This window comes from Oncorhynchus clarkii, chromosome 26, assembly GCF_045791955.1.
Source record: "Oncorhynchus clarkii lewisi isolate Uvic-CL-2024 chromosome 26, UVic_Ocla_1.0, whole genome shotgun sequence".
NCBI classification, from domain to species: domain Eukaryota; kingdom Metazoa; phylum Chordata; class Actinopteri; order Salmoniformes; family Salmonidae; genus Oncorhynchus; species Oncorhynchus clarkii.
The window spans coordinates 39275237-39286648 of NC_092172.1; positions in this window are offsets into that span (position 1 = coordinate 39275237).

Genomic DNA, 11412 nt, shown 5'->3' on the forward strand with positions numbered 1-11412 from the left:
CGCTTTCTTCGTGTCTGAATGTACCCAGGAATACCGTTTCTCTGTCTGTTTTATCTGTTTGCCTGGAGCAGCTCGACAGACCTGACACAAGACTAACATGTCTGTGTTCATTTCACACATTACGCTGTCTTATCTAAGGCACGGCTTCTCCAGTTGTTTTCATATAGCTGCACAGAGCGAGAGAGGGGATAAGACGGTCGACCAAGGGTGGTGTTCCTTAGATTCCTCTACTGATGTCACTGTCTCATTTCAGCATCAAGGTGGGGGGGGGGGGGGGGGGGTGTAAATGGAACATAATTCCCTTTTTTCCTGCACTTTTCTCTCCACCCGTATTCTGACCTTGAATTTAAGCACGTTTGAGGGCGGAGATTGAATAAATTAAAGTGTGGCGGAGGTGTGTCTACAGATACGCCCTATTCTGACCTTGACTTAATTCCCTCATAATTCCAGCACTTTTACTCTCCAGGACACTATGAATAAGGTCTAGCGAACCTGCCTGTTCCAAGTGGGGGAAAGCATCTACTTCATTTATTTCTATAGACATAACACCATTCTGCACTGTAATTTACAACTTGATAAGAGCGATTGATAAGAGCTGGGTAAATGAGTCATCTGTATGGATAAGGGAATTGTAAATATAAATGACAATTGTTTTATTTTACATTATAATCGCTGGAGACAAATGTGAAACCAGTCATATGGCCGCAAACTGAAGCATATCAACATATCAACTTTCCCACAGTAAAGTTCATGAAATGCTGTGCCATTATGCAGTATTTAAATTGCACAACCTTTTAACCTGCAGGGATGGGCACTCTCGAATGTCTTAATTATAGGCCACCCCGACTTTCTCTAATTCCTATTTCTATCATGTTAAATATTAGTCACTATCAGTATCGACCGTCAGTAGCCCTAGTAACCACACATATTAGTTCCCTTCACTATCATTCCATTTAAATACATTGTTTGCTTACCTTCATTTGCTTCCTCTGTAAACACCGTCACGGCCATGTGGTTGTTGCTGAGGATCATTAGTAACAGTTGATAATATATACTTTTTAATTACAGGAAGACTAATTAAATCATTATGGAGTTGAACGCAGACCAAGCTTTAACAGTTTGAACCAATACTTGGCCATGTCATCACACAGTTCCATGGTTAGTGGAGGCAATAGATGAGAGTAATGGTGTACTATTTATTGTACACTGTTTTCCCTGTTATAAACCAGTGGCGATTTTAGCATTTAAATCTTGGTGGGGCAAACTCCCCCCAACATTTTTTGTTGTTGATGCATGCCAGCAAATTCACTACACAATACAACACTCAACAATACATGAATTGCACTGTAATGGTGACAAACAGTGGCCACAAGCTGTTAGGCCTACATAAAGCAGCATACAAGACATTTTTGGACTCATCCTGTTATGTCGTGTTCAATTTAACAGGAAGGTGGCGCAGGGGGCCTTCATGGGCAAATTTTGTCATCAAACTTTGTCATCAAAGTCTGTCATTCTCTGGATTTATGGTGCTTTCAAGACAACTGGGAACTCAGAACAAAAGAAGGTTGAATCGTGACGTTAGTGATCTTCAGGTCGGAGCTCTACAAAGAGGCCCGAGTTCCCAAATTGTTATTCTGAGTTGGATGATCGTTCAAAGTGTATTTTCCCAATTGGAGCTCAGTTGTCTTGAACTCACTGAAGTCTGAGATTTCCCAGTTCCGAGTTTCCAGTTGTTTTGAAAGTGACAGAAGTCATGCTGGATTGACAGCATGGCCAATGTTGAATGTTTATCCTTTTAAGCTTGGAAAAGAGACCCTTAAACCCAGACTTGGACCACACATCCACTCCACTAAATAGCAGGCTAGTGATTGCTTTGCAATGTTTGCAGTTAGTCACTGATTCCTTCTTAACCACTCATTTGCAATTTACAACTTGTTGTGTAATGTTTATTTCCAATGGCCGATGAGCACCGATGTGATTAATCTATAATTTCTCTTCATGACAAGGATTTGCCAGTAGATTGTCGACTTGATTCATGATGATGACTGCTGGCTTGCTAGCTAAGATTATGAAAGTATGATGTTGGCATTATCAGTCCAATCAAAACTACTGTAGATATATTGTGATTTGACGTCATTTTATCTGTGGTCAATCAATTTGAGCCTTCTTGGATGGGCACTTCTTATGTAACTCTATGGCAGCACCCAAGGGGCTTGAATTTTTTAGCTCTCCCCATAGATTTTGCGGCAACGTAGTGTCCCCCTGAGTGACAGAACACTGAGCCAATCACGGCTGCTCCACCACCACAGAAAGCACTGAGCTAGGCTGAAACACCTGCATTTTGGAGCTTCCTTACTCAAGAAAACAAAAAAGAGACCATGTTGGTATACAGCTTTATTAACGCAATTATACAGAATATATATTTTTTTTACATAGTTTGCAAACTGATATGTGACATGCATTAAATTTAGGGATAGCCCCCTTTTTTCAATTTGCACCTAAAATGACATACCCAAATCTAAGTGCCTGTATCTCAGGCCCTGAAGCAAGGATATGCATATACAGTCATAGCCAAAAGTTTTGAGAATGACACAAACATTAATTTCCAAAGTTTGCTGCTTCAGTGTCTTTAGATATTTTTGTCAGATGTTACTATGGAATACTGAAGTGTAATTACAAGCATTTCATAAGTGTCCAAAGCTTTTATTGACAATTACATGAAGTTGATGCAAAGAGTCAATATCTGCAGTGTTGACCCTTCTTTTTCAAGATCCTGACTGATGGCAGCCCATTCTTGCATAATCAATGCTTGGAGTTTGTCAGAATTTGTGGGTTTTTGTTTGTCCACCCGCCTCTTGAGGATTGACCACAAGTTCTCAATGGGATTAATTAAGGTCTGGGGAGTTTCCTGGCCATGGACCCAAAATATCAATGTTTTGTTCCCCGAGCCACTTAGTTATCACTTTTGCCTTATGGCAAGGTGCTCCATCATGCTGGAAAAGGCAGTGTCCGTCACCAAACTGTTCCTGAATGGTTTGGAGAAGTTGCTCTCGGAGGATGTGTTGGTACCATTCTTTATTCATGGCTGTGTTCTTAGGCAAAATTGTGAGTGAGCCCACTCCCTTGGCTGAGAAGCAACCCCACACATGAATGGTCTCAGGATGCTTTACTGTTGGCATGACACAGGACTGATGGTAGCGCTCACCTCTTCTTCTCCTGACAAGCTTTTTTCCAGATGACCCAAACAATCAGAAAGGGGATTCATCAGAGAAAATGACTTTACCCCAGTCCTCAGAAGTCCAATCCCTGTACCTTTTGCAGAATATCAGTCTGTCCCTGATGTTTTTCCTGGAGAGAATAGGCTTCTTTGCTGCCCTTCTTGACACCAGGCCATCCTCCAAAAGTCTTCTCCTCACTGTGAGTGCAGATGCACTCACACCTGCCTGCTGCCATTCCTGAGCAAGCTCTGTACTGGTGGTGCCCCGTCCCGCAGCTGAATCAACTTTAGGAGATGGTCCTGGCGCTTGCTGGACTTTCTTGGGCGCCCTGAAGCCTTCTTCACAACAATTGAACCGCTCTCCTTGAAGTTCTTGATGATCCGATAAATGGTTGATTTAGATGCATTCTTACTGGCAGCATCTTTGAAATGCAACAGAAAGGTCCCGAATCTAGCCATTGTAATTCCGATGGTGTCCACAAGATGGCAGCAGTGTATGTGCAAAGTTTCAGACGGAAAACTTGAAGTATGAGCAAACTACATGACATTTAGTATGAAGTCACCCAGGTACATTTGGGCAAATCTTGAAGGAGACATTTACATTCACATTACATTTTTCTGCAAGAATATCGTCAAATCTGTATACTTGGACTTTGATTTAGCTTTCCAGTATTAGTAGCCATATTATAAGTTCAACATTTGCAAAACACCCAGTTTTCATAACTTTCCATATTCTTATAAATTTGGTCCAAAAGGAAAAGGCTTGCTGTCGCACAAGGTTAGCAGCTACATTTTGCGACAGATACAGGGAACTCCAGTAAAGGATACTCCTGTAAAGCCCATCTCATTGGCTATCTAGCTAGCTTTGTTTGACCCCGATTGGTGGTTATTTGACAAAGTTACAGTTGATCAAGTGAAGACCGCCCACGTTATCGGCGTGCCATGAAGGCATCGCTCCCTGACCAAATTTGGTGTCCTATAGGATATACTACACCCCTAATGATATAGTGATGTCTGGTTACGTTCTAGGATCTCTGAGGAAAAAATATGAACGTGATTTTACTGGTTGAAACAATGTTTAGGGTTAGATTTCAGATTCCTTTCATTGCAAATTGAACGAGTGGAAATACAAAATCGATTGTGCATGCTATAGGGACCTTTTTAGGATATGAAAAGGATTTTATCTAACAAAACAACACTTTATGTTATCTCTGGGACCCTTTGGATGATAAATCAGAGCAAGATTTCAGAATGTAAGTACACATTTCAACTTCAGAGGTGAATTTATCAAACCTATCGTTGTGAAAAAGTGTTTTGTTGTTAGGAGCTCTCCTCAAACAATAGCATGGCATTTTTCACAGTAATAGCTACTGTAAATTGGACAGTGCAGTTATATTAACAAGAATTTAAGCTTTCAGACGAAGAAGAAGTTACAGGTCTGTGAGAGCCAGATATCTTGCTTGTTTGTAGGTAACCAAAACTTATTTTCCACCATCATTTGCAAATAAATTCATTAAAAATCCTACAATGTGATTTTCTGGAGAAAAAAAATTCTAATTTTGTCTGTCATAGTTGAAGTGTACCTATGATGAACATTACAGGCCTCTCATCTTAAGTGAGAGAACTTGCACAATTGGTGGCTGACTAAATACTTTTTTTTGCCCCACTGTATATTCTAGTGTCTGTCTACAAAATTCGAAGAAAATTGTATACCATATTTAATGGGATGGCTTGAGATAAATGTACAGGGCAGAGGTAGCCTAGCATTTAAAACAAGACTCCCTAAATTCTATCAGGATAAAGATTGTGCTACCAGGGCTGGTAAAACCCTGGATCATTGTTATTCTAACTTCCGCGACGCATATAAGGCCCTCCCCCGCCCTCCTTTCAGAAATGCTGACCACGACTCCATTTTGTTGCTTCCAGCCTACAGACAGAAACTAAAACAAGAAGCTCCCGCGCTTAGGTCTGTTCAATGCTGGTCCGAGCAATCTGATTCCACACTTCAAGACTGCTTTGATCACGTGGATTGGGATATGTTCCGCATTGCGTCCAACAACAACATTGACGAATACGCTGATTCGGTGAGCGAGGTCAGTAGAAAGTGCATCGGCGATGCTATACCCACAGCAACGATTAAAACATTCTCAAACCAGAAACCGTGGATTGATGGCAGCATTCGCGCGAAACTGAAAGCGCGAACCACTGCTTTTAATCAGGTCAAGGTGACCGGAAACATGACCGAATACAAACAGTGTAGCTATTCCCTCCGCATGGCAATCAAACAAGCTAAGTGTCCGTATGGGGAAAAAGAAGAGTCACAATTCAGCGGCTCAGACACAAGAGGTATGTGGCAGGGTCTACAGTCAATCACGGATTACAAAAAGAAAACCAGCCCCGTCGCAGACCAGGATGTCTTGCTCCCAGACAGACTAAATAACTTTTTTGCTCGCTTTGAGGACAATACAGTGCTACTGACACGGCCCGCTACCAAAACGTGCGGGCTCTCCTTCACTGCAGCCGACTTGAGTTAAACATTTAACCCTCACAAGGCTGCAGGCCCAGACGGCTTCCCCAGCCGCGTCCTCAGAGCATGCGCAGACCAGCTGGCTGGTGTGTTATCGGACATATTCAATCAATCCTTATCCCAGTCTGCTGTTCCCGCATGCTTCAAGAGGGCCACCATTGTCCCTGTTCCCAAGAAAGCGAAGGTAACTGAGCTAAACGACTACCGCCCCGTAGCACTCACTTCCATCATCATGAAGTGCTTTGAGAGACTAGTCAAGGACCATATCATCTCCACCCTACCTGACACCCTAGACCCACTCCAATTTGCTTACCGCCCCAATAGGTCTACAGACGACGCAATTGCACACTGCCCTAACCCATCTGGACAAGAGGAATACCTATGTGAGAATGCTGTTCATTGACAACAGCTCAGCATTTAACACCATAGTACCCTCCAAACTCGTCATCAAGCTCGAGACCCTGGGTCTCGACCCTGCCCTGTGCAACTGGGTACTGGAATTCCTGACGGGCCGCACCCAGGTGGTGAGGGTAGGTAACATCTCCACCCCGCTGATCCTCAAAACTGGGGGCCCCACAAGGGTGCGTTCTGAGCCCTCTCCTGTACTCCCTGTTCACCCACGACTGCGTGGCCATGCACGCCTCCAACTCAATCATCCAGTTTGCGGACGACACTACAGTGGTAGGCTTGATTACCAACAACGACGAGACGGCCTACAGGGAGGAGGTGAGGGCCCTCGGAGTGTGGTGTCAGGAAAATAACCTCACACTCAACGTCAACAAAACAAAGGAGAAGATTGTGGACTTCAGGAAACAGCAGAGGGAGCACCCCCCTATCCACATCGACGGGACAGTAGTGAAGAGAGTAGTAAGTCTTAATTTCCTCGGCGTACACATCACGGACAAACTGAACTTCAGGAGGCTGAAGAAATTCGGCTCGTCACCAAAAGCACTCAAAAACTTCTACAGATGCACAATTGAGAGCATCCTGTCGGGCTGTATCACCGCCTGGTATGGCAACTGCTCCGCCCACAACCGTAAGGCTCTCCAGAGTGTAGTGAGGTCTGCACAACGCATCACTAGGGGCAAACTACCTGCCCTCCAGGACCCCTACACCACCCGATGTCACAGGAAGGCCATAAAGATCATCAAGGACAACAACCTCCCGAGCCACTGCGTGTTCACCCCGCTATCATCCAGAAGGCGAGGTCAGTACAGGTGCATCAAAGCAGGGACCATAAGACTGTTAAACAGCCACCACTAACATTGAGTGGCTGCTGCCAACATACTGACTCAACTCCAGCCACTTTAATAATGGAAATTGATGTAAAAATGTATCACTAGCCACTTTAAACAATGCCACTTAATATAATGTTTACATACCCTACATTACTCATCTCATATGTATATACTGTACTCTATCATCTACTGCATCTTGCCATCTTTATGTAATACATGTATCACTAGCCACTTTAAACTCATCTCATATGTCAGCATCGCCTACACATGGACCCAGACTGGGTCTCATATGTATATACTGTACTTTATACCATCTACTGTATATTGCCTATGCCATTCTGTACCATCACTCATTCATATATCTTTATGTACATATTCTTTATGCTTTTACACTTGTGTATAAGGTAGTAGTTGTGGAATTGTTAGGTTAGATTACTCGTTGGTTATTACTGCATTGTCGGAACTAGAAGCACAAGCATTTCGCTAGACTCGCATTAACATCTGTTAACCATGTGTATGTGACAAATCAAATTTGATTTGATTTGAAGATAAACTTAAAGTCTCTGGTTAAAATAAAATAAAAATATCTGGTTCGAATCCCCGAGCCGACTAAGCAAAAAATAAAATAATAATTAAATATATATATATATAATTTTTTTTTTTAATCGGTCAATGTGCCCTTGAGCAGGGCTCTTAACCCTAATTGCTCCTGTCAGTCACTCTGGATCAGAGCATCTGCTAAATGACTAACATGAAGATGTACTGTAAACCCTAATGAATGAAAATGTGGTTGAATAAAACGTATTCAGAGCAGCAGGTAACCTGCAGAACATATTATGCGACTGAATAAGGTCTGAATACCAAATACTGAGTCCGTGGGAAAGTCTGAATTGGCCCCCAATTGATCAGGAGCAAAGACTATTTTTTAGCTGCATCGTCTTCATAAGATCCTCAAAAGGTTTTACAGCTGCACCATCGAGAGCATCCTGACGGGTTGCATCACTGCCTGGTATGGCAACTGCTCGGCCTACGACCGCAAGGCACTACAGAGAGTAATGCGTACGGCCCAGTACATTACCGGGGCCAAGATTTCTGCCATCCAGGACCTCTATACCAGGCGGTGTCAGAGGAAGGCCCTAAAAATTGTCAGACTCCAGCCACCCTAGTCATAGACTATTCTCTCTGCTTCAGCAAGCGGTACCAGAGCGCCAAGTCTAGGCCCAAGAGGCTTCTAAACACCTTCTACCCCCAAGCCATAAGACTCCTGAACAGCTAATCAAATGGCTACCCAAACTATTTTCAACCCCCCCCCCCTTGTCTATTGTTGTTTTGGTTAGTCATTTTTGTCTTATTTCACTGTAGAGCCTCCAGCCCTGCTCAATATGCCTTAGCTAGCCCTTATGTTCCACCCCCCACACCGCAACTGGCTTAAATGGGACCTCTAGAGACAAAACCTCTCTCATCATCACTCAATGCCTAGGCTTATCTCCACTGTGCTCACATCCTACCATACCCATGTCTGTACATTGTGCCTTGAATCTATTCTTCCGCGCCCAGAAACCTGCTCCTTTTACTCCCTGTTCCAAACGCACTAGACGACCAGTTCTTTTAGCCGTACTCTTATCCTACTCCTCCTCTGTTCCTCTGGTGGTGTAGTGGCTAACCCAGGCCCTGCAGCCCCCAGCATCACTCCCATTCCCCAGGGGCTCTCATTGGTTGACTTCTGTAACCGTAAAAGCATTGGTTTCATGCATGTTAACATTAGAAGCCTCCTCCCTAAATTAGTTTTATTCACTGCTTTAGCACGCTCCGCCAACCCGGATGTCCTAGCTGTGTCTGAATCCTGGCTTTGGAAGGACACCAAAAATCTTGACATTTCCATCCCTAACTATGACATTTTCCGACGAAATAGAACTGCCAAAGGGGGCGGAGTTGCAATCTACTGCAGAGGAAGCCTGCAGAATTCTGTCATACTATCCAGGTCTGTGCCCAAACAATTTGAGCTTCTACTTTTAAAAACCCACCTTTCCAATATGAATTGATCGAAAGTTTTGGGACACTGTAAAGTTCATGGAGAATAAGAGCACCTCCTCCCAGCTGCCCACTGCACTGAGGACAGGAAACACTGCCACCACCGATAAATCAACTATAATCAATCATTTCAATAAGCATTTTTCCACCTGGCTACCCCTACACTGGCCAACATCTCAGCACCCCCCACTGCAACTTGCCCAAGCCTCCCCCATTTCTCTTTCACCCAAATCCAGATAGCTGATGTTCTGAAAGAGCGGCAAAATCTGGACTCCTGCAAATCAGCCGGGCTAGACAATCTGGACCCTCTCTTTATAAAAGTATCCGCCGAAATTGTTACAACTCCTATTATTAGCCTGTTCAACCTCTCTTTTGTATCGTCTGAGATTCCCAAAGATTGGAAACCTGCCACGGTCATCCCCCCCTGCCTTTCTAAAATCTTCGAAAGTCAAGTTAATAAACAGATCACCGACCATTTCGAATCCCACCATACCTTTTCCGCTATGCAATTTGGTTTCCGAGCTGGTCATGGGTGCACCTCAGCCACGCTCAAGGTCCTAAACGATATCAGAACCGCCATTGATAAAAGACAGTACAGTGCAGCCATCTTCATCGACCTGGCAAAGGCCTTCGACTCTATCAATCACCACATTCTTATCGACAGACTCAATAGTCGGCTTCTCAAATGACTGCCTCGCCTGGTTCACCAACTACTTCGCAGACAGAGTTCAATGTGTCAAATCGGAGGGCCTGTTGTCCGGACCTCTGGCAGTCTCTATGGGGGTGCCACAGGGTTCAATTCTCGGGCCAACTCTTATCTCTGTATATATCAATGATGTCGCTCTTGCTGCTGGTGATTCTCTGATCCACCTCTACGCAGACGACACCATTATTTATACATCTGGCCCTTCTTTGGACACCGTGCTAACAAACCTCCAAACAAGCTTCAACACCATACAACTCTCCTTCCGTGGCCTCCAACTGCTTTTAAATGCTAGTAAAACTAAGTGAATGCTCTTCAACCGATCGCTGCACGCACCCGCCCGTCTAGCATTACTCCTCTGGACGGTTCTGACTTAGAATATGTGGACAACTACAAATACCTAGGTGTCTGGTTAGACTGTAAACTCTCCTTCCAGACTCACATTAAACATCTCCAATCCAAAATGAAATCAAGAATCGGCTTCCTATTTCGCAACAAAGCCTCTTTCACTCATGCCGCCTAACATACCCTCATAAAACTGACTATCCTACCGGTCCTTGACTTTGGCGATGTCATTTACAAAATGGCCCCCAACACTCTACTCAGCAAACTGGATGTAGTCGATCACAGTGCCATCCATTTTATCACCAAAGCCCCATATGCTACCCACCACTGCGAACTGTATGCTCTCGTTGGCTGGCCCTCACTACATATCTGTCGCCAAACACACTGGCTCCAGGACATCTATAAGTCTTTGCTAGGTAAAGCCCTGCCTTATCTCAGCTCACTGGTCACCATAGCAACACCCACCCGTAGAACACGCTCCAGCAGGTATATTGCACTGGTCATCCCCAACACTTCATTTGGCCGCCTTTCCTTCCAGTTCTCTGCTGCCAATGACTGGAAGGAATTGCAAAAATCTCTGAAGCTGGAGTCTCATATCTCCCTCTCTAAATTTAAGGATCAGCTGTCTGAGCAGCTTACTTACTACAGCTTACACTGTACCTGAACACAGCGAATCTGTAAATAGTACACCCAACTACCTCATCCCTATAGTGTTACTTACCCTCTTGCACCCCAGTATCTCTACTTACACATCATCATCTGCATATCTACCACTCCAGTATTAATGCTAAATTGCAATTATTTTCGACTCTAGGGCCTATTTATTGCCTACCTCCCTACTCTTCTACATTTGCACACACTGTACATATAATTTTATTTTATTTTGTGTTATTGACTGTACGTTTGTTTATGTGTAACTCTGTTGTTTTTGTCGCACTGCTTTGCTTTATCTTGGTCAGGTCGCAGTTGTAAATGAGAACTTGTTCTCAACTGGCCTACCTGGTTAAATAAAGGTGAAATAAATAAATATCATGAATCATAACTGTTGCTATCAGTGTATTGAGACTACACTGTAAAGACAACCTTTTGTTTAGTGTCATGATAGTTCATGTCATATTTCATGTCATTGTGATGTAGGCCTCATGACCAATATCTGCAATAACGCACCAACCCTTATTCCCTTAGCAATAACTTTCAGATTACTGCCTCACAAAACCTCACAACAATTGCCATATTGATGTAGACACATAGAAAGTCTCTGAGCTGGTGTTGAAAGCTAGCTCTACCTTTCCTCACCTCTTCATCTCCTCTGCTACCTAATCTAAGGGGCTAAGTCTCTCGCTCCACTCCG